Source organism: Elephantulus edwardii, unplaced genomic scaffold, assembly GCF_000299155.1.
Source record: "Elephantulus edwardii isolate Elephantulus edwardi_28Jun2011 unplaced genomic scaffold, EleEdw1.0 scaffold00054, whole genome shotgun sequence".
In the NCBI taxonomy this organism is placed as follows: Eukaryota; Metazoa; Chordata; class Mammalia; order Macroscelidea; family Macroscelididae; genus Elephantulus; species Elephantulus edwardii.
The window spans coordinates 12,694,102-12,713,012 of NW_006399804.1; the positions used below are offsets into that span (position 1 = coordinate 12,694,102).

General features: G+C 37.2%; 1 pseudogene; it reads left to right on the forward strand.

Annotated features, from left to right (window-relative positions):
- LOC102867008 overlaps positions 1 to 18,911 on the forward strand; it is a 123,525-nt pseudogene that overhangs the window by 20,665 nt on the left and 83,949 nt on the right.

Genomic DNA, 18,911 nt, shown 5'->3' on the forward strand with positions numbered 1-18,911 from the left:
GGACAGAGCGGAATTTAGGGCTGTTGTACATAGGGTCGCTATGAGTCGCAGGCGACTCGACGGCACATAACAACAACAACAACAACAGAGCAGGGTTTAGGGCTGTTGTACTTAGGATCGCTATGAGTCACAAACCACTTGATGGCACATAACAACAACAGCAACAACAACAACAACCCACTGGTGGATCAGCTGTGAGTTGGTTTCCATTTTGCCATGCTAACTCCTTTTTTTACTGAACTGCACTTCTATCCATTCAGGACCTTACATGTTTCCCCCTTTAATTAAATGCCTAATAAAAGCACTGTACAGATTATCATATTTTTAAACAAATATTGCATGTATTATATGATTTTTGGGAAGTACAACAACCTCATATATTAGTTTCCTATGTAAATTATGTGTTGTATATGCATGTCTTATTTGGATGGATGGTTGTGAAAATACAGTACAACTTTTAAGTCCATGTTAGTCCTGATATAATATGAAACACTCTTAAGATTTTTACAGGGTCTGGTAAATGTTACTCCTATCATCTTTTTTTTTCATTTCCATTAATTTATTGTTGTACTTTTCTCCCCTCCCAACCCTCCGCCCTAGTACACTACCCTCTTGGAAAAGTAAAAGAAAAATACTTTCATTGTTTTACAGTCCCTTCCCCCAGGTCCACTCCACTACACAGCCTTTGCTCTGGACTCCTGTCATGACAAAAATACCTAATAATTTTCCCTCTTAAACAGTTTTCTCCCTCATCTGTTTCCATGCAGTATACATTATTGAACCCATCCTTCTCAGTCTCCTCCCAAACCAGAGGTCAGTCCTGTTTTACAACAGTGGCACTATGCAGTATTTGTCCTTCTGTGACTGAGATAATTCATTTAGCATAATGTCCATCAGGCTCACCCATTTTGAATAATATTGCATGAGTTCCTTGTTTTTTCAATGCAGCATAGTATTCTATTGTGTGAATATACCACAGCTTCTCTATCCATTCGTTTATTGATACTCATATCAATTTTAAAAATCATAGTATCTCATTTTTCATCCTTAGGAGTTGCAGACTAGTTTCTGATTATAAAGCAAAAATGAATATTCAACATTCTCCTGGAAGTAACAGTTCAGGTAAGATTTCTTCTAGTGACATTATTTTTGTACTTGTCTAAAAAGGAGAAAACAATACTTTGGGGCACATGACTATGAGCATCTTTCTGGAAGGGACAGAGGGAGTAAGAGAAGCACAGCCCCCGGACACCCCAAAGCATTAAACATATGGGACCTGTAGAGCCCCAGCAGCAGAGGTTTGTTTATTTGTTCCTGACTCACAGACCCACAGTACCAACAGTGGGGTTTGTTTGGGAAATGAGTGGGAGCAAACAAAGAATATCTCCTAATAGAAGCCCAGCAGTTCTGAGGCACAATTCCTCAATAAATCCAGGTGCCTATTTCAGTTCGGCAGCCAAATCCAAATCATCCAGCAAGGTTTGCCTCAGAGCAGTTATAACCAAATCATCCAGCAAGATTTGCCCCAGAGTAGCTATAAGTCAACTTCTTCAAACATCTGGCAAGAACAGCTAAAACCTTTAACTGTGGCCAGCATAAATGCAAGAAGCCTCAGATCACACCTTAACACTGTTTGTCCATAGCAACGCCACAGTTTCTGTTTATGTAACCATGAATGAATGATTTTTTTTAAGTGAACTGAAGATGGGTAGGGAGGCAACAATGAATGGATGAAAATCCAACTTTTCTGTACACTTTCGTTAAAATCACAATAAGAGAAAAAAGACAATATTCATTCATTGTTGCATACTTTCCTCCCTTTCCCCCTCCCCTAGTCGACTTTGCTAGGCACATCAGAGTGTTGTCATGCAAGTAATGCTTAATCATATATCACTTTAAACAGATCTTTCCTTCATCTAATCCCATGCAGTGTTCATTATTTATCCCATTTTCTTAATTTTTCCCCAACCCCCATGCCAGTCCTCTTTTATAGCAGTGGTGTTCTGCAATATCTGTCCTTTTGTGACTGCTTCACTCAGCAAAATGTCCTCCAGAGTCACCCATGTTGTGTAATATTTTATGTTTTTGTTTTATGTGTTGTGTAGTATTCCTTTGTGTGAGCATACCATCATTTTTCTATCATTCACTTGTTGATGGGCACTTGAGTTGCTTCTTTCTCTTGGTGGGAGTGTAAAATGGTACAACCACTATGGAAGGTGATATGCTGCTTTCTCAAAAAGTTGGAAATAGAAATTTGAGGCAGCAATTTCACTACTAGGAATATACACTAAAGAAATTAGAGCTGCCACCCAAACAGCTATATGCACAATTATGTTTATTGCTGCATTATTGACATAGTTTTTCTTATTTGCTTTTTTCAGTTGTGATTTTAACCAAAGTTTATAGAAAAGTTGGTTCTCATTCATTCTTTGTTGCACATTTTCCTCCCTTCGCCTTCCATCTTCTTTGCCTAGACTTCTTTACCATATACTTCTTGTTCCAGATTGTTATAAAATACATAATGCCGAATCATACAGTTCTTACTTCCTTTTCAGGATTCTCTTTGTTATTATTGAGAAATCCAACTGTTTTTGTGAGGGAAATTGAGCTGTAATTTTCTTTTTGAGCTGTGTCTTTACTTGGCTTTCATATCAGGTTTAAGCTTGCTTCATAATGAGTTTGAGAGTATTCCCTTTTTTAAAAAAATATGAGATAGTTTTTAAATATGAGTAGAGTTGATGTCAGCTTTTCTCTGAATGTTTGATAGAATTCACCAATGAAGTAATCAGGGTCAAGAGTCAAGACTTTTGGTTGGGAGTATTTCTGTGACTTCTTTGATTCCTTCTTTTATAATGAGTCTGTTTTAATGTTCTACCTCTGTGTTTAGGTACAGTGAGTTTCCAAAAATTTGGCAACATCCTTAATTAAAGCAAAGCTCTTATGTGATATAAGAAAAATATCCTTGAGGTGTGACCTATCACCTTTTGTCTTACAAGAGATAGAAGAAGAGAGAAGCAAGCAGAGAGATGGACACCTTAGTACCAACAGTGAAGTGTCAGGAGTAGTGCATGGCTTTTGGTCCAGATTCCTGTACTGGGAGATTTCCTGAATTAGGAAACACACAGATATCCTTCTCCTAGAGCCAGCATCCTGGATTTTAACTTCTAGCCTCCAAATTGCATAAGAACACATCTGTTTGTTGAAGGCATCCACTTTTGGTACCTCAATCCCATAACTAAAACACGTAATTATTATTAGGGAGCTCTGGTAACCTTGTATGTACAGAATTGTGCCACCAACCTAAAGCCAGGAAGTTTGAACCTACTTACTGTACTGAAAGAGAAAGGTAATCTCCTTCTGTGTGATTCACAGCATCTGAAGACTCCCTGGAGGGTCCACCAGGAGTTAGTTCCAACATGATGACAATGAAGTACGGTGAGGTGGTAGTTGGAAAAAACTTTTATTTAGGAAATGTTAATACTATAAAACATTAGAAAATGTCAGGATTCTCTCTTTTTCTTTTATTAGTATGGGATTATTGCTTGTTTCAGATTTTCTAATGTTGTTTCATATATTCATTTTATGCTTTTATTCAAATAGATGTAGCAAGATATAAATCTCCAGACCAAATATTGGAACAAACAGATTCATCGAAAGGTATTTTTTTTTTTAAATAGCCTTCTGATTGTAACCACATCTAACTCAATTTCAAGTAATGCACTTGTACTAAAGGGTCTCAAGACTACATTAGGCTCTGTGATTCACTAGGAGAATTCACAGGGCATACAATAGTTCTGTTCATGACTGTGATTTATTAGAGTAAAAGATTATAAAGCAAAATAAATGAAGAGAATAGGTTGCTAACTGAAGACTAACAAAAACCAGGTACAGGCTTCTAAAAGTTTTAGAATTGGCCATGGATGCACCCTTTCTCTGCCTACCAGAGGAAGGCAGATGTTCAGCATACATTACATTATATAAACAGCTTGGACACAATGAAGTATTCACTGTGTAGAATAAACTCTACTCCTTGCTTTTGATCAGAATAGCCTCACAGCATACCCTCCAGCTAGTTTTCAAGCCTTCCAGTTGCATGGGAATGAATTGCTTATCTTTCTTTTATGTTACTGCTGATGGATTCAAGCAGCCAGAAAGTGATGACCTTTGTGTTTATTAGCAGAGAAATTCTGCTTGGAAGAGCCCTTCTCAAAGTGAAATTCGCAAATACCTGCCAAGACCAGTTTGGCAGTCATGTCTTTCCAAGGATAGCCCTTCCAATCTCAGGCCTGGTTTATGAATGCCCTTCTGCAAAGCAGTTATAGCCAGATTTAAATTTTCATGTGCCCTTCACACTTTATTAATTTTAAACAGTAGAGTTGATTACTTTTTTTTGTTTTTTTACTCTTGGTGAATATTGAAAACGTATTTATAGATAATTTGGTAAGAGTATATTATGCAAGGGAATTATAATCCAGCTGAATTATTTGGCTCATCTTTCAAAACAGTTCTTAGATAAAGTAAACATAATAGTTTATGGGTGAAATTAAATTAGACTAATTGTTTGAATGGCCTTGTTTTATACTATTATGAATATATATATATATATATAATCTCAAACAAGATCTAGCATCTAATCTCTTTTATCTTTACTAAATACTAAAATTTCTCACTTTATACATTTTCATATACTTTAATTTTGAGGATAATATCCATAGTCTAGAATTTTTTTTAATGAATTTTCGTTAGCTAAGTCTTGACATTGTATATGGTAATAAGAGGTATATCTTCCTAATAATAGAGAGTTTATTACTAAATTGAAAATTCTTTACTGAAAATCCATTAAAACTGTTGTATACTAGAAAAATAAATTTTCTTCTAACTACTCCTAGTGGAAGTATGGAGCCTGGTATGTGAAGCGGTTGGATTCTGGAAGGTGGAATGTTTTGTGTTGGTTGAGGGTCGAGTGTGGAATGTTTGGATATTTTTTATTTTGTTCTCAATTATGTGTGAGCTGATTAGATTTGCTAGATCTAACAATGAGCGCTGGCCCAGAAGCCTCTTGTTTAAAGTCAACAGGACCTGGAGGAGGGACTTAGTATTTAAAAGTCAGTTGGGAATTGTGTTTGTTTCGGACTAACATTCTTCTAAGTGGTACAGCACTGGTCCATTTGCTATACTGAGGTAACTTTGGGTTGCTGTGATGCTAAACACATTCCCACAGGTGTGTCAAATGCCATAATGGTTACCCGTGGTCGACAGTGTTTGGTGGAGCTCTCAGATTGAGACAGGCTTTTAGAAACAGGAGTGGGATCCACTTCCTAAACAGCATGCCTCTGGAAACTCTGAACTTAGAAAAATGAGGATAGTTATAAAACAGGGTTCAGGTCTTTTGTTCATATGGTCACCATGAGTTGTGTTCGACTTGATGGCACTTAACAACAACAACAGCAACAAACAACCCCTAGTAGCTATCCCTAGGGAACTGTGGGGCCTCATGGTAAGGAGCTTCACTGCCAAGTCATAGCCATGCCATTCTAATCCCCCAGCTGCTCACAGAAGAAGATGAGCAGTTTTCATCCAAGTGATTTTATTGCCCCTGAAAATCCTATGAATCATATCTGACTTGACAGTATGCAACAAAAACAAAACTCCTAGTGGCAGAAATTGAAAATATTCATGCTAGTTAGGCTTGACACTTAGCAGTTTAAGATACTGAATTGACTGAAGGCTCGGTTCGAATCCACCAGGTGCTCTGCTTGAGAAGAAGGGACAATCTCCACCTGTGCCAATTGGAGCTGATTCGACGGTACACACACACACACACACACACACACACACACGATACTGAATTGATTCTACTAATGGTATATTTCTGTCAGTCTAATAGGGTACAGTTAAGATTGTGATAGTGGTAAAAGCAATTTATATGTATCAAATTTTGGTAAATCACATTCTTCTTTCCTTTTATTTGATAAATATAAAGCAAAGAATGAGTTCATAGTGCTTCAATTTGCTATTGATGTTATAATTACTATTAATATCATCATCATTCTCCTTTCATTGCCATCAAGTCAAAACTAACTCATGGTCGACTTTCCAGCAGGATTTCTAAGGCTGTAAATCAAACCAGAGGAAATTGCTGGTACCATGAAGTCACTGGTACCAGAGAGGACCTGTCACACTTAGATTAACTGTGAAACTCCCTACACGCTTTGCCCCCAGAACTTCCTACTGGAGTATAATACCCAGATCTTTTCTTCCAAACAGTACTTTTTTTAGCACAATTTCAGAATCTTAAAATTTTAATTTTCTTCTGTTGAGTTAAACATGTTTAGACCTTTTTTTTTTCCATTTCCTTTAGCAAAGGAGAAATCAGAGGAGATTTCTTCAATAAGCAGGTAGGCATTTACCAATTTTTAAATTATTAACTAAGAATGCAAAGAAAAGAAGCTAATGTTTTTTTAGTGTTTTACTCTAAACATTTTAGGCTTATAATTTGGAGATTTTTACATACACACAGACACACACACACACACACACACACAGACATAGTTAGACCTTTTTAGCCAATTTTAAGTACACTATTCAATGATATTAATTATATTTACAATATTCACAATGTTGGGCAGTAATTACTATAGTCTGTTTTCATTTAGTGGCAATTATGGGCCAACATTTTGAATATAATTAATTATTCTTTGGAAAATCTACTGTAAAGAACCTCTCCTGTAAAGAGTAGTGATGTCTGCTTAAACATTAAGGTACACGTGATCCAAGCCATTTTATTTTCAATTTCCTTGAGGGTCAGTGAAAGAGAGGAAGATTCTCAACAACATATTTTGATACACTGACTATAGCAATGGGCTCAAGTTATTGGAGATGATGAAGATGGTACAGCATAGGACAGGGTTCAGGTCTGTTTATTGGGTTACAAAGTCAGACTTGACTTGATGGTACATAAGAATAACACACTATGCATCTGAAAATTGGAAAGTGATTAAGAATGATAGAAGAAAATCAGTGCTTTAGAATTGGAATGTTGAAGAAAACATGTCATGGAGTGCCAAAAGAACAAGCAAGTACATGTTGGATGGAGTGCAACCACAGTAGTCCTTTGAGGCTAGAATGATGAAAACTAATCTCATATACTTTGAGCATGTTGACAAGAGGGACCAGCCCTTGGAAAAAGACATTAATTATGCTGGGAAAGGTAGAGAATCAGAGTAAGACCTTCAACAAGTTGTATTGACACAGTGATAGAAACAGTGAACTCCAGCATTTCCGAGATTATGAGGATGATGCAGAGTAGGGCATGGCTCAGCTCTGTTTTTCTTAGGGCCATTATGAGTCATAGTTGACTTAATGGGATCTTATACAACAAGATTGTCTGTTTCCAAACGTTTTGAACACTCCAAAGAGAAACTTCACGTTCATTAAGCAGTCATTTCCTTCAGCTTCTGGTAGCCACTAGTGTACTTTATCCCCTGAATTTTAGAGCAGTCTCAATGACGTAAAATAGGTGCTGTAATATTTGTCCTTTGTATATGGTTACTATAATGTTTTTGAGGTTTATGTATGTCATGCTTTGCTTGTGTCTGAACTTCATTTCACTTTGTAGCTGAATCATACTCCATTGCATCATATCCATTCCTCTCTTCTGAACTCCTGGGTTATTTCTACCTTTTGACTGTTGTGATTAATATTACAATGAACAATATTAGTAAGCAGTATCTTTTTTGAGTCCCTGTGTTCAGTCTTTCTGAGTATATATGTCCCCAGAGGAGAATTGCTAAGTAACATGGTAATTTTGTGTTTACCTTTTTCTACACCTACATATGGTTTTTCCACAGTAGATGCATCATTTTATCAGCTACTTTTTAATAATTCAGTGTTTGTGGTTCAGAGGTTGGCCTAAATCACATAATTATGACACACTTAAACAATGGATTCAACCTAATCATTCCCAAATCAGTTATCTTATCACTTAGCATAGATTGATTCATAGGTTACATGTTAGCTTAAATTTAGAACTTTCCTAAGAAGTCTCATCAGTCCTCAAAAGTTTATATGTATTTGACAATTTGAGTGGTAACCAATACCGTGTTTTTACTTTCAGAGATGTCAGATAGTTCTGGCCACAGGTAATATAAGCAGGACCTTCTGGTAAGACACAGGACAGGTCATCTTAAGTATAATGACACATTCTTCATTTATATTTTTTGCCCAGTACCTTCTACACCCAGGTACTTTTTAAAATCCATGATTTTTTACAACACTATGTAAAATAATTTTTGTACAGCACGTTATCAAAAGTAAGAGGAGGGCAGAGTTGATGAGAATAGAAAATTGGCATTGGTATAGCTGACATTTCAGCAATTTTTATTTTTTAAATAATGAACTCATTTATTTTTATTGTATGTCTTTAAAGTGCTTCTGGTAAACCTGGACTTGATTCATGGCCTAGCTCAGAGGACTTCGATTTTGATGTTAAGGTAAAATGTTCTATAATGTAATTAATTTTATTGCTCTGAATTTAGTTTTATGTAATATTTATTCTTAAATTTTTCTATAGTGTCTCTTTTACTTCATATTTCTAATGACAAATTGTTCTGAGGAAGCCATTTAATTGAAAGTGACTACTAGAATTTTTAAATTTTTAAGATTAGTTTTTTTGTTTTGATTTTTTGGTAGTTGTTCTTAAAACTGAAATGGGGCTGGCAAAAGAATGAACGGAAGAGTACAAAATGGTATAAAATGGAGAAAATAAGAAAAGTAGCCAAGGATATGGATTCTTACAGGGACTTCTAAGTCATTCTGTAATATGGCTTTTGTAATATTCATGCCTGATGAAATCTTTGATGGATATAGCTACTTTTTTTAACAATCATGAAATCTCTCTGATATCTTTCATTTCTAAACTACACATCACATATCAAATTATGTACAAATTTTTTAATATATCTTAGAGCTCTGATGCCATAGCCTATGGGGAATTGCAATGTTAACCCTAAGGCCATGATTTCTGGTGGTTCAAATCCACCAGACACTTAGTGCAAGAAAGATAGGCAGTCTCCTTCTGTGCAATTTGTAACCTCAGTTTGCTGGCAGTTGCTAAGAGTTGATTTCCAACTATATGTTTGAGAATATTTTTTTTTTTACAGTCTTCACCCCGTCTCCCCCAAACAAGGGCATCAGTTATCTAAATAATGCAGAATAAACTACCATTATGCATTTGTAGGTCATGATTTCCATTATGCATGTACAATTTGGGTTAAAGGTAAGAGGGAGAGAAAGAGGAGAGTTAGATACGTGTATGTTCAGAAAAGTTTCCAACATACTGAAAGATAAGCAAAACATAAGTTTCCCCCTTTCTCTTTTTTAAAAATTAATTTAAAATTTACAAAGACTTTGGATTTCCATTCATTCATTATTGCATTTTTCTCCCTGCCCACCCCTTCCCCCCTAATTCCTAAAAGAAAAATTCCTTCATTGTTATACAATCCCTCCCCCCAAGTGCACTCCATTATTCAGCTTTCATTCTGGACTCCTGTCCTGATAATAATACCTAATCATATATCGCTTTCAAATAGTTCTCTCCCTCATCTGTTTCAATGCAGTATACATTATTTGTCCCCTCTTTCTCAGTCTCCCCTCAACCTCGATGTTAGTCCCATTTTAGAACAGTGGCATTATGCAGTATTTGTCCTTTTGTGACTGAGATATTTCACTCACCATAATGTCCTCCCGGGTCGTCCATTTTGAACTTGTTTCATGAGTTCTTTGTTTTTAACTCACTGCCACATAGTATTCCTTTGTGTGAATATACCTGAGCTTCTCTATCCATTTGTTTGTTGATGGGCACTTAGGTTGTTTCCAACTCTTTGCTATTGTGAACAAAGCCACAGTGAACATGGGTATACCTATATCTGCTTGGGTGGCAGTTATGATTTCTTTAGGGTATATTCCCAGTAGTGGAATTCTGGGTCAAATGGTATTTCTATTTGCAACTTTTTGAGAAAGTGCCATACGGCTTTCCACAGTGGTTGCACCATTTTACACTCCCACCAACAGTGAATAAGTGTTCCAGTTTCTCCACAACCTTGCCAGCATTTGATGTTTGCTGTTCTGTTAAATAAATATTACTATTCTTACTGGGTGAGATGATATCTCATTGTTGTTTTTATTTGAATATTTTTAAATTTTTATATTTTTATGAAAGTTTTAGGGCGTTTTAGTCTAATAAGCTCTTACGAAATCCCACGTGATTTGTATCCACCAGCTGCTGTGTGAGAGATGGATGGCTTTTCACCTCCCATTCAGTTTACTACCTCTGATAACCTGCTTGCAGGTTCAGCTTTGGATCAATTCCAACTCGATGGCAAAAAAGAACAATAATAACAATGAAAGATTTTTCTTTACTACTATCCTTGATTTTTTATTTATACTAGAATTTCTGTATTCATATTAGAAATTGTGGAAATAAAGAAATTTACTTTATCTTTCTCAAAATTCCAATTGAAAAGGAAATCTGCTGTGCTAATATTATGAATTAGTCTGTTAAGAATGTTGTGGTTGTTGTCAAGTCACTTGCGACTCATAGCAACCCTATGTAGAACAAACCTAAACTCTGCTCTGTCCTGTGCCAATCACACTGTCTCTGACACACCCATCCCAATTACCCCAGTCACTGGATCAGATCACCTCATAGAGGGCCTTTCCCTCCTATGCTGTCCCTCCACCCTTCCAAGCATGATGTCCTTCTCCAAGGACCAGTCTCTCCTTACAACATGTCCAAAGTATGTTAGATGGAGCCTCAGAATCCTTGCCTCCAAGGAGCAGCCTGGTTTAACCCTCTCCAGAATGAATCTGTTTGTTTTCCTAGCAGTCCATGGTACATTCAATACTTTTCTCCAGCACCACAGCTCAAAGGCATCAATTCTCCTTCTATCCTCCTTGGTCATTGTCCGCATAACAAGTGATTGCAAAGACCATGGCCTGTATCAGATGCACCTTAGTCTCCAGAGAGACACCATTGCTCTTCACTACTTTGGAGCGGTCCCTCACAGCAGATTTTCCCATGGCAATACGCCTTTTAATTTCCTGGCTACTGGTGCCAGGAGTGTTGACTGTGGAGCCAAGCAAACTAAAGCTGTGAACAATCTCAATCTCTTCACTATCCATCCTGATGCTGCCAATTGGTCCAGTGGTGAGAATCTTTGTCTTCTTGACATTGAGCCTCAATCCATATTGAAGGCTGCAGTCCTTGACCCTGTGCAGCAAGCGCTTCAGGTCCTCCTCAGTTTCAGCAAGCAGGGTTGTGTCATCTGCATAATGCAGATTGTATTTGCATATTTTCATTTAATTGTAGAATACATGTTTTGCCTAAAATAATAACCGTCTCTAAAACACAGGTTTTTAAAATTTTGTTTTGAGTGACAATTTATAGAACATCTTGCTTTCCCCCTCAGTTGATCATTTGTTTTGTTCCACAACACCAGTCCAAGTACTTTCAGTATATGATCGTGCATTCATTCTACAGCAGCCTTCCCTTCACTCATCCCAAGAATTCATTTTCTATCAATTTACTACTCCCACCCCTTCCCTTCCCTGGTAAACATATTAGTCTGATTCCGTCTTTATGTAAACAATTCTCTAACTTTTTATAAGTAGTCTTATATGCCCTTTTGGAACTGACTTACTTATAATAATGTCATGTTAGACTCATTTAGGTATTAAAACAAAGACGCTTGACATCCAAATACTAGAACTTCCAATTTCAGAAATTTGTTACAGTTTTAAAAAACCTCTTCTTGAGGTTCTGAGTTTCTAAACTTTTCTAAAACTTCCAATTTGAGAGATTTTTGTGCTCCATTATCTAATTAACATTGAATGTATATACTTTAAATTTTTGTATTATTGTCCTTCATTATCTAATTAGCATTGAATGTATATACTTTAAAACCCTGCATTTCTATGATCCCCTGGAGGTTAGGTAATACAGTATATTCTGAAACATTTAGAAGAAAGATTTATATGTTAGAAGTTTATTAATTTTTTTTGGAACTGACTTAATTCCCTTTAATTCTGTATGTTATTGTTGTTATTACTGTGTACTGTTGAGTCACCTGTGACTCACAGCAACCCTGTGTACAACAGCTCTGAACCCAGTCCTGTCCTCAGCCAATCTCACTGACTCCAAACACACCTATCCCATTGCCCCAGTTATTGTGTCAATCCATCTCATCTGGGGTCTTCCTCTCCTGCGCTGTCCTACCACCCTTCTAAGCATGATATTTTTCTGCAAGGACTGGTCCATCCTGGCTACGTGGCCAAAGTATGTGAGACAGAGCTTCAGAATCTTTGCCTCTAGGGATAAATTTGGTTTCACCCTCTCCAAGACAGACCTTTTTGTTCTCCTGGTGGTCGATGGTATGTTCAGTACTCTTTTCCGACACCACAACTCAAAACCCTCAAGTCTTCTGTCATCCTTACTTATTTTTCAGCTCTCTGGTGCATAGCATGTGATTGCAAAGACCCTGGCATGGATCACGTACATCTTAGTTTCTAGACTAACATCATTGCTTGGTTATACCAAATTCTGTTAGACATAAACCACTATGTGGTGGCCACAGGTGTACGCTGATTCTTCTGCATGGAGGCTGTGGTGTAGGTCTTTACAAGATGGTCAGTGAATTCCTGGAGAACATGATCACTTTCCAAAGTTCTGGGTTCAAGTAGCTGTAGTTCTTGGAGATGGCATCAAAGATGGCCTTGGGTCGTTGTGCAGCCTCCGGTGAGATGTAGCAGTGGTCAATTCCAGCCATCGGCAGCAGCTTCTTGGGCTCAGGGCCTAGATGATTCCAGTGCCTTGTAATGCAGGGGTCATGTACACAAGCACAGAGCCACAGCATCCAGTCACCTTGCAGGGAACACTTTGAGGCTTGCCAGTCTTGTCCGCCTAGTACCCACACTGCACAGGGACAGTGGAGAGCTTGGCTAGGATAATGCCCCTACAGATAACAGTAGCTTCCTCCTTGGAGCACTTTAACGCCCAAGCTAACGTGACCATTATTGTCTGTAATAGTGATGAATGCCTTGAATATTGTCTACTGGCCTGTATGCATGTGCTTCTGTTCAGGCATGATTTTCAAGACCTTATTTTTGAGGGACATTTCCAGGAACGAGTAGCTGATCTTAGAGTCCTTGATGGGCAGTGAGAAGAGACAGCTCTCCTCTAAGGATTTGTTCTTCATATTTTGACCAGATGGCCCAGCTTGGTGACAGGGAGCCACTCCTTTTCCTTGGCTTTGCCTCCTCAACTCCATGGCCTCTCCCATGGCCCTGCCACAGTTGTGGCCTGGACCCCACAGACTGCTGCTGAGGCCGTAGCCCACATTGCCACGGGCTCCCATCCCAGGGCGCTGGGGCCTCCAGGCCCTCCTGCTGCAGCAGCAGCATCCGCCAGTTAGTTTAACCTTACCTTTAGCAGCTCAAGATATTTTAAGTATATCTTGAATGTGAATTAAGTGAACATACAAATGAAGTTCTGGAACTTTACAAATAATATGCATAATATATCTAATAAATAAATCTATTTGAATTTCTAAAACTGTGGCATATAAAATGTTCCTATTTTTGTGATATGTGAGTTCAACTTAATTATACTGAATATAATAATATGGTTGTAGTTGTGTGTATTGTCAACTTGGAACTGATCCTTACCTGACCCTCCAGCCAGTTTTCAGAGGCAGTAAAGTGATTGCCCTTCTTTCTCCTGCAGGGCAACTGGTGGATTCAAACCACATACCTTTGCATTAGCAGTGAATTTTCTTACCAAGTCATCACAGCTCCCTATGTTACAAAGGTTTTTTTTAATATCTTCTGATTCTCTAATGTTTACGATTTTAAATTTTTCATCCTTTTTAAACCACAGCCCTCCTATTAAATACATATTTTCAAGCCAGCTGTTACCCTTTATGGGATTCTCAGGGCTTAGTGGATAGGAAGTTGCACTGCTGACCCAAAGGCAGGCAGTTTGAAGCCACCAGTGTCTCCATGGGAGAAAAGTGGGCAGTATCCTCCTGTGCTATTTACAGACTCAGAAAACCTACTGGGGAGAGTCAAAAGTATGTTCCAACTTGATGGCAATGAATGAGTTAATGATTACTTTTTTAAAAAAACCTCATTGTCATTAAGTCAGAACTGACTGATAGTGGTTTTTCAGAGACTGTAAACTACATAGAAATTGCCCATGGGAAGAGATTGTCATTGTGTTAGTAGGGTTTCTACTTACCCAGTAGGACATCAGATTTCCCTTATTACTCTAAAGAAATTTTTAGTATGAAATCTCTGTGTAAGGTCCTCCTTATATCCCCCATCCCATTTTGCTTTCTCTAGTAATAATTTTTATTGGTTCTAGGTGGCCTAGTGGTAAGAAGCTGAGCTGCAATCCCAAAGGCATGCAGTTTGAATCCACCAGTTGCTCTACCAGAGAAAGATGGGCATTCTCCTCCCATGTGATTAACTTCCCCTAAAAATCCACTGGAAAGTCAGCTGTGGATCAGTTGTGATTCAATGGTACACAATAACAATAATAATTTATCGCTTTCTGTTAGTGATAGGTGAAAATGTTCAAGTAATTGACTCCTTAACATTTAACATTCTCAGTATAAACTTTTTGTGATATTGATACTTAAAAAGTCCATAGTAATGAAAATGTGTGTTACTGGAAATATCCATTGAATAGAAAATGCACATATATATGTGATACACATATTTACATTTATATGTTTCTGAGCTGTGGGGCTGGAGTATTGAATATACCTGGACTACTAAGAGAATGAGCAGGTTCATCTTGGAGAGGGTTAAACCAGGCTGCTCCTTGGAGGCTAGGATTCTGAAGCTTCCTCTGGCATAATTTGGACATGTTGCAAGGAAGGACCAGTCCTTGGAGAGGGACATCATGATTGGGAGGGTGGAGGGACAGCACAGGAGAGGAAGATCCTCGATGAGACCGATTGATTTAAGTAGTAGAGTAATGGGGGTAGGTGTGTTGGAGACAGTGAGATTGGCATAGGATAGAGCAGGGTTTAGGGCTGTTGTACATAGGATGCTATGAGTTGGAGGTGTCTCAATGGCACATAACAACAACAACAACCACCTTATGCTTTTGTTTTTCCTTTTCACCCTAAATGTATGTTCATATTTAATTATACATCATGATTTTCCTTCCTTTTCCCTCTGCCTACTTTTGAAAAATTATTTACCTATGCCTCATTTTTTTTTTCCTTGCAGCAAATGTTTCCTTAGACCGTTTCTTTGCCCATCTTTCTTGTCTTCACTGACAACATATTTATTTACAGCTTTTATTCAGTTCGTCTGGTATGTGTGTGTGTGCACCAGCATGCAAACTCATTCCTCATATTTACCCCAAAATAATTAATTTTTCTTTATTTTCTCAGAAGGAGCTGAATTTATAATTATTTGTCTCTAACTTTTAGACAAACAGAAGTAGCTTGCACAGTTTGCAATTCCTATCATCTTCAAAATAAACATCACCAAGGATTATACTCTGACATTTTTCCCTACAAGAGATCATTTGGATGAACACATAAATTACCGTAACATGAAGCTAAACACATTTCAAAATATAAGGATTAACTTTAATTTCCCTTTGCTAGTATTTTAAAGGAAGCTCTGGTTGTGTAGTCTGCATAGTGAATCACATGGCTAACACTACAGCTATGCCTCTCTGGCAGTTTGAATTCACACCTCAGAAGAAAAATGGGCAGTGTCTTCTCGTGCAGTTTACAGCCTGGGAAATCTAATGGGGAGGGTTAGAGCTACCCAGGTGTAAATTTCTATTCCATGTTGTTTTGATTAAGAAGATCCTCCAATGGCTTATAGTATTTATAGTGAATTGAAGGCAAAGGGAATCACACGTGGCATGCCTGTGACATCGTCATAATCCTTACCCCCTGAGAAAATGTAAGCTTGTAACTGGTAGAACTGGAATTTGAGTTCTGAATGGCTATAAAGTGTATCCTGTTTATGTTTAATCATATACTAATGTTGAATCTTTTTACATTAATATTGATGTTAAGTGTTTTTAAATTTTTTTTTTCTTTTCTTCTTCATAGTCTCCCCCAAAGATAAATTTAAGAAAGCTAATCACTGCTCCGGAATTCTGGAAAAACAGTAAGCTATTTGAAGACTTTCCATTCCTCCATTATTCAAAGATTTTAAATTATAGGTGTTTCATGCACTTTTTATTTTGCTTTTACTCTAGTAGAGGAACAAACTGAACATTGGAAAGAAGAAAGAGGGCCACTGTTTGGGTTTCAGACTTCTGAGAATAAAGATAAAGCGCAGGACATTCCTGATCCTGACTCTCCTTTAAAGCCTTCATTGAATTTTTCAGCAGGTGTAAGTTTAATGTGTGCATGTTAATTATTTTGTTTTAATCTCTTCCCTTTGCTTTTCCAACACACTCTCACCCCTTACTAATAATTGTTTATCAGCTTGTAGATGACAAGAACCTTAGAAAAATATGAAAGTTCTGAATATCATACTAGAAGAAGTGGTGGTTGTTCTTAGAGGCCATCAAGTAAAGAACAAATCATAGCAACCATATGAACATCAAATCTGAACCCTGTTCCATCCTGTGCCTTATCTTATTCCCCTGTCACTTCCTGACATGAGCTGATTGCAGCAGTCACTGTGTCATTCCACCTGCTTGAGGGTCGTCTTCTCTTAACCTTCACCTTACCAAGCATGATATCCTTCTCCAAGGTTATTGCCTCTCCTTATAATAGGTGGTAGATACATATTTGTAAAATTGAGATTTATAAAAATTGTTGGACCTAAATAATTCTTAGGTATACTATCATAGATCAAAAAAAGTAGAAAGCGTTCTGCCATTCCCTTCACCCACCAAAAAAAAAAGTCCTTTAAAACTGGGAGTTGAAAATCGAAGATGAAAAGGAAAATTCAGTTAAAAATAGTATTAAATAAACCAAAGAAATGACAGGTTAAATGACAGTAGAAACACTAAATAAAAAAACACAGAAATCTTTTTAAATACAAATTAAGAATGCCAAGTGATAAAAAATAACGAAACCCAACACTCCTCTAAATGACTTAAAACTTTTATTATTATTTTTTTTTTTTTTGTGCAACTGATTTTTAAGAAAAACTGAAAGAAAATTTAAACTTTTGCTTTTTTGAAGTTTGGTAGTGAGTTATTTGAATATAGCAAAACTTATGTTCATAGATAATGGAAAGCAAAATCTATTTTAACCCTTATTAGATTTATTTTTAATGTAATTTGTGGTTCTTTTTAAAAAATGGTTTCTAACCTATCTAGTTTACTGTTTGATATATATTAGGGAACTCTTTCAGATTTTATGAAAATAAAGAACTAAGCAGATAAATGTTTGTTGAGTCTTCTCATGAATTATTAAAAATTAAAATTATAATTCTTATAATGAGGATCTAAATTTGTATTTAAGAAGAATTGGTATTTTAGGACTTAAATTTTGCATTAAACTTACAAATGTACATTACTACAGTGACCCAGAAATGAATATTTGTATAAATCCCTACAAGTATATTTTATACTGTTGAACCAGACGTCAAAATCTTTAATTTAAAATTTGGATCCCATTTTCCCCACTTGTTCTAATTTTTTAAAAATTTATTTTATATAGTGAAATGTGCAGAGAGCTAGAGTCTGAAAATCAAAAGGACCTAACTCGCTCAGCGTTTCTTAAGCTGGAGGAGCTGAAAAACAAATTCAAGTGCCACGGGTGGCAATACTTCAGGATACTTTGGATAGAATGTTAAATGATCCAGGAAGTATCAAGAGAAGAAGGAAGGAATAAACAGAGTCACTGTATCAGAAGGAACTGACTGACACAGAAGAATGTCATGAAATGACATATGAGCAAGAGCCTATGGTTTTGAAGGAGGAAGTTCAAATTGCTCTGAAGGATTTGGCAAAAAACAAGGCTCTAGGATTTGACGGCATACCAATTGACATATTTCAACAAACAGACGCTGCCCTGGATGTGCTCACTAAGTTGTGCCAAGAAACCTGGAGGACAGCCAGCTGGCCAACTGACTGGAAAAGATTGATATTTTTTCCCATTCCAAAGAAAGGTGACCCAACAGAGTGTGGAAATTATCGAACAATATGATTAATATCACATGAAAGCAAGATTCTGCTGAAAATGATCCAAAAACATTTGGAGAAATATGTCAATAGAGAACTGCCAGATATGCAAGCTGGGTTTAGAAGAGGTCGTGGTTCTAGGGATATTATAGCTAATGTTAGATGGCAGAGAATACTAGAGGAATGTCTACCTGTGCTTCATTGACTATGCAAAGGTTTTGACTGTGTGGATCACAACAAGCTGTGGCTACCCTGAGAAGAATGGGAATCCCAGAACATTTGATTGTGCTTATGAGAAACGTATACTTGGACCAAGAGGCAGTCGTCATAACAGAACAAAGAGACACTACATGATTCAAAATCAAGAAGGGGGTCCATGAGGGATATATTCTGTCTCCATACCTTTTCAGTCTGTATGCAGAACAGATCATCTGAGAGTCTGGACTGTACAAAGAGGAATGTGGCATCAGGATTGGTGGAAGAATCATCAACAACCTGTGTTATACAGATGACACAGCTCTGCTTGCTGAAAATGAGGAGGACCTGAAGCGCTTGTTGCAGAAGGTCAAGGACTGCAGCCTTCAATATGGATTGAAGCTCAACATCAAGAAAACAAAGATTCTCACCACTGGGCTGATTGGCAGCATCATGATGGATGGTGAAGAGATTGAGATTGCTGACAGCTTTCGTTTGCTTGGCTCTACAGTCAACACTCTTGGTACCAACAGACAAGAAAACA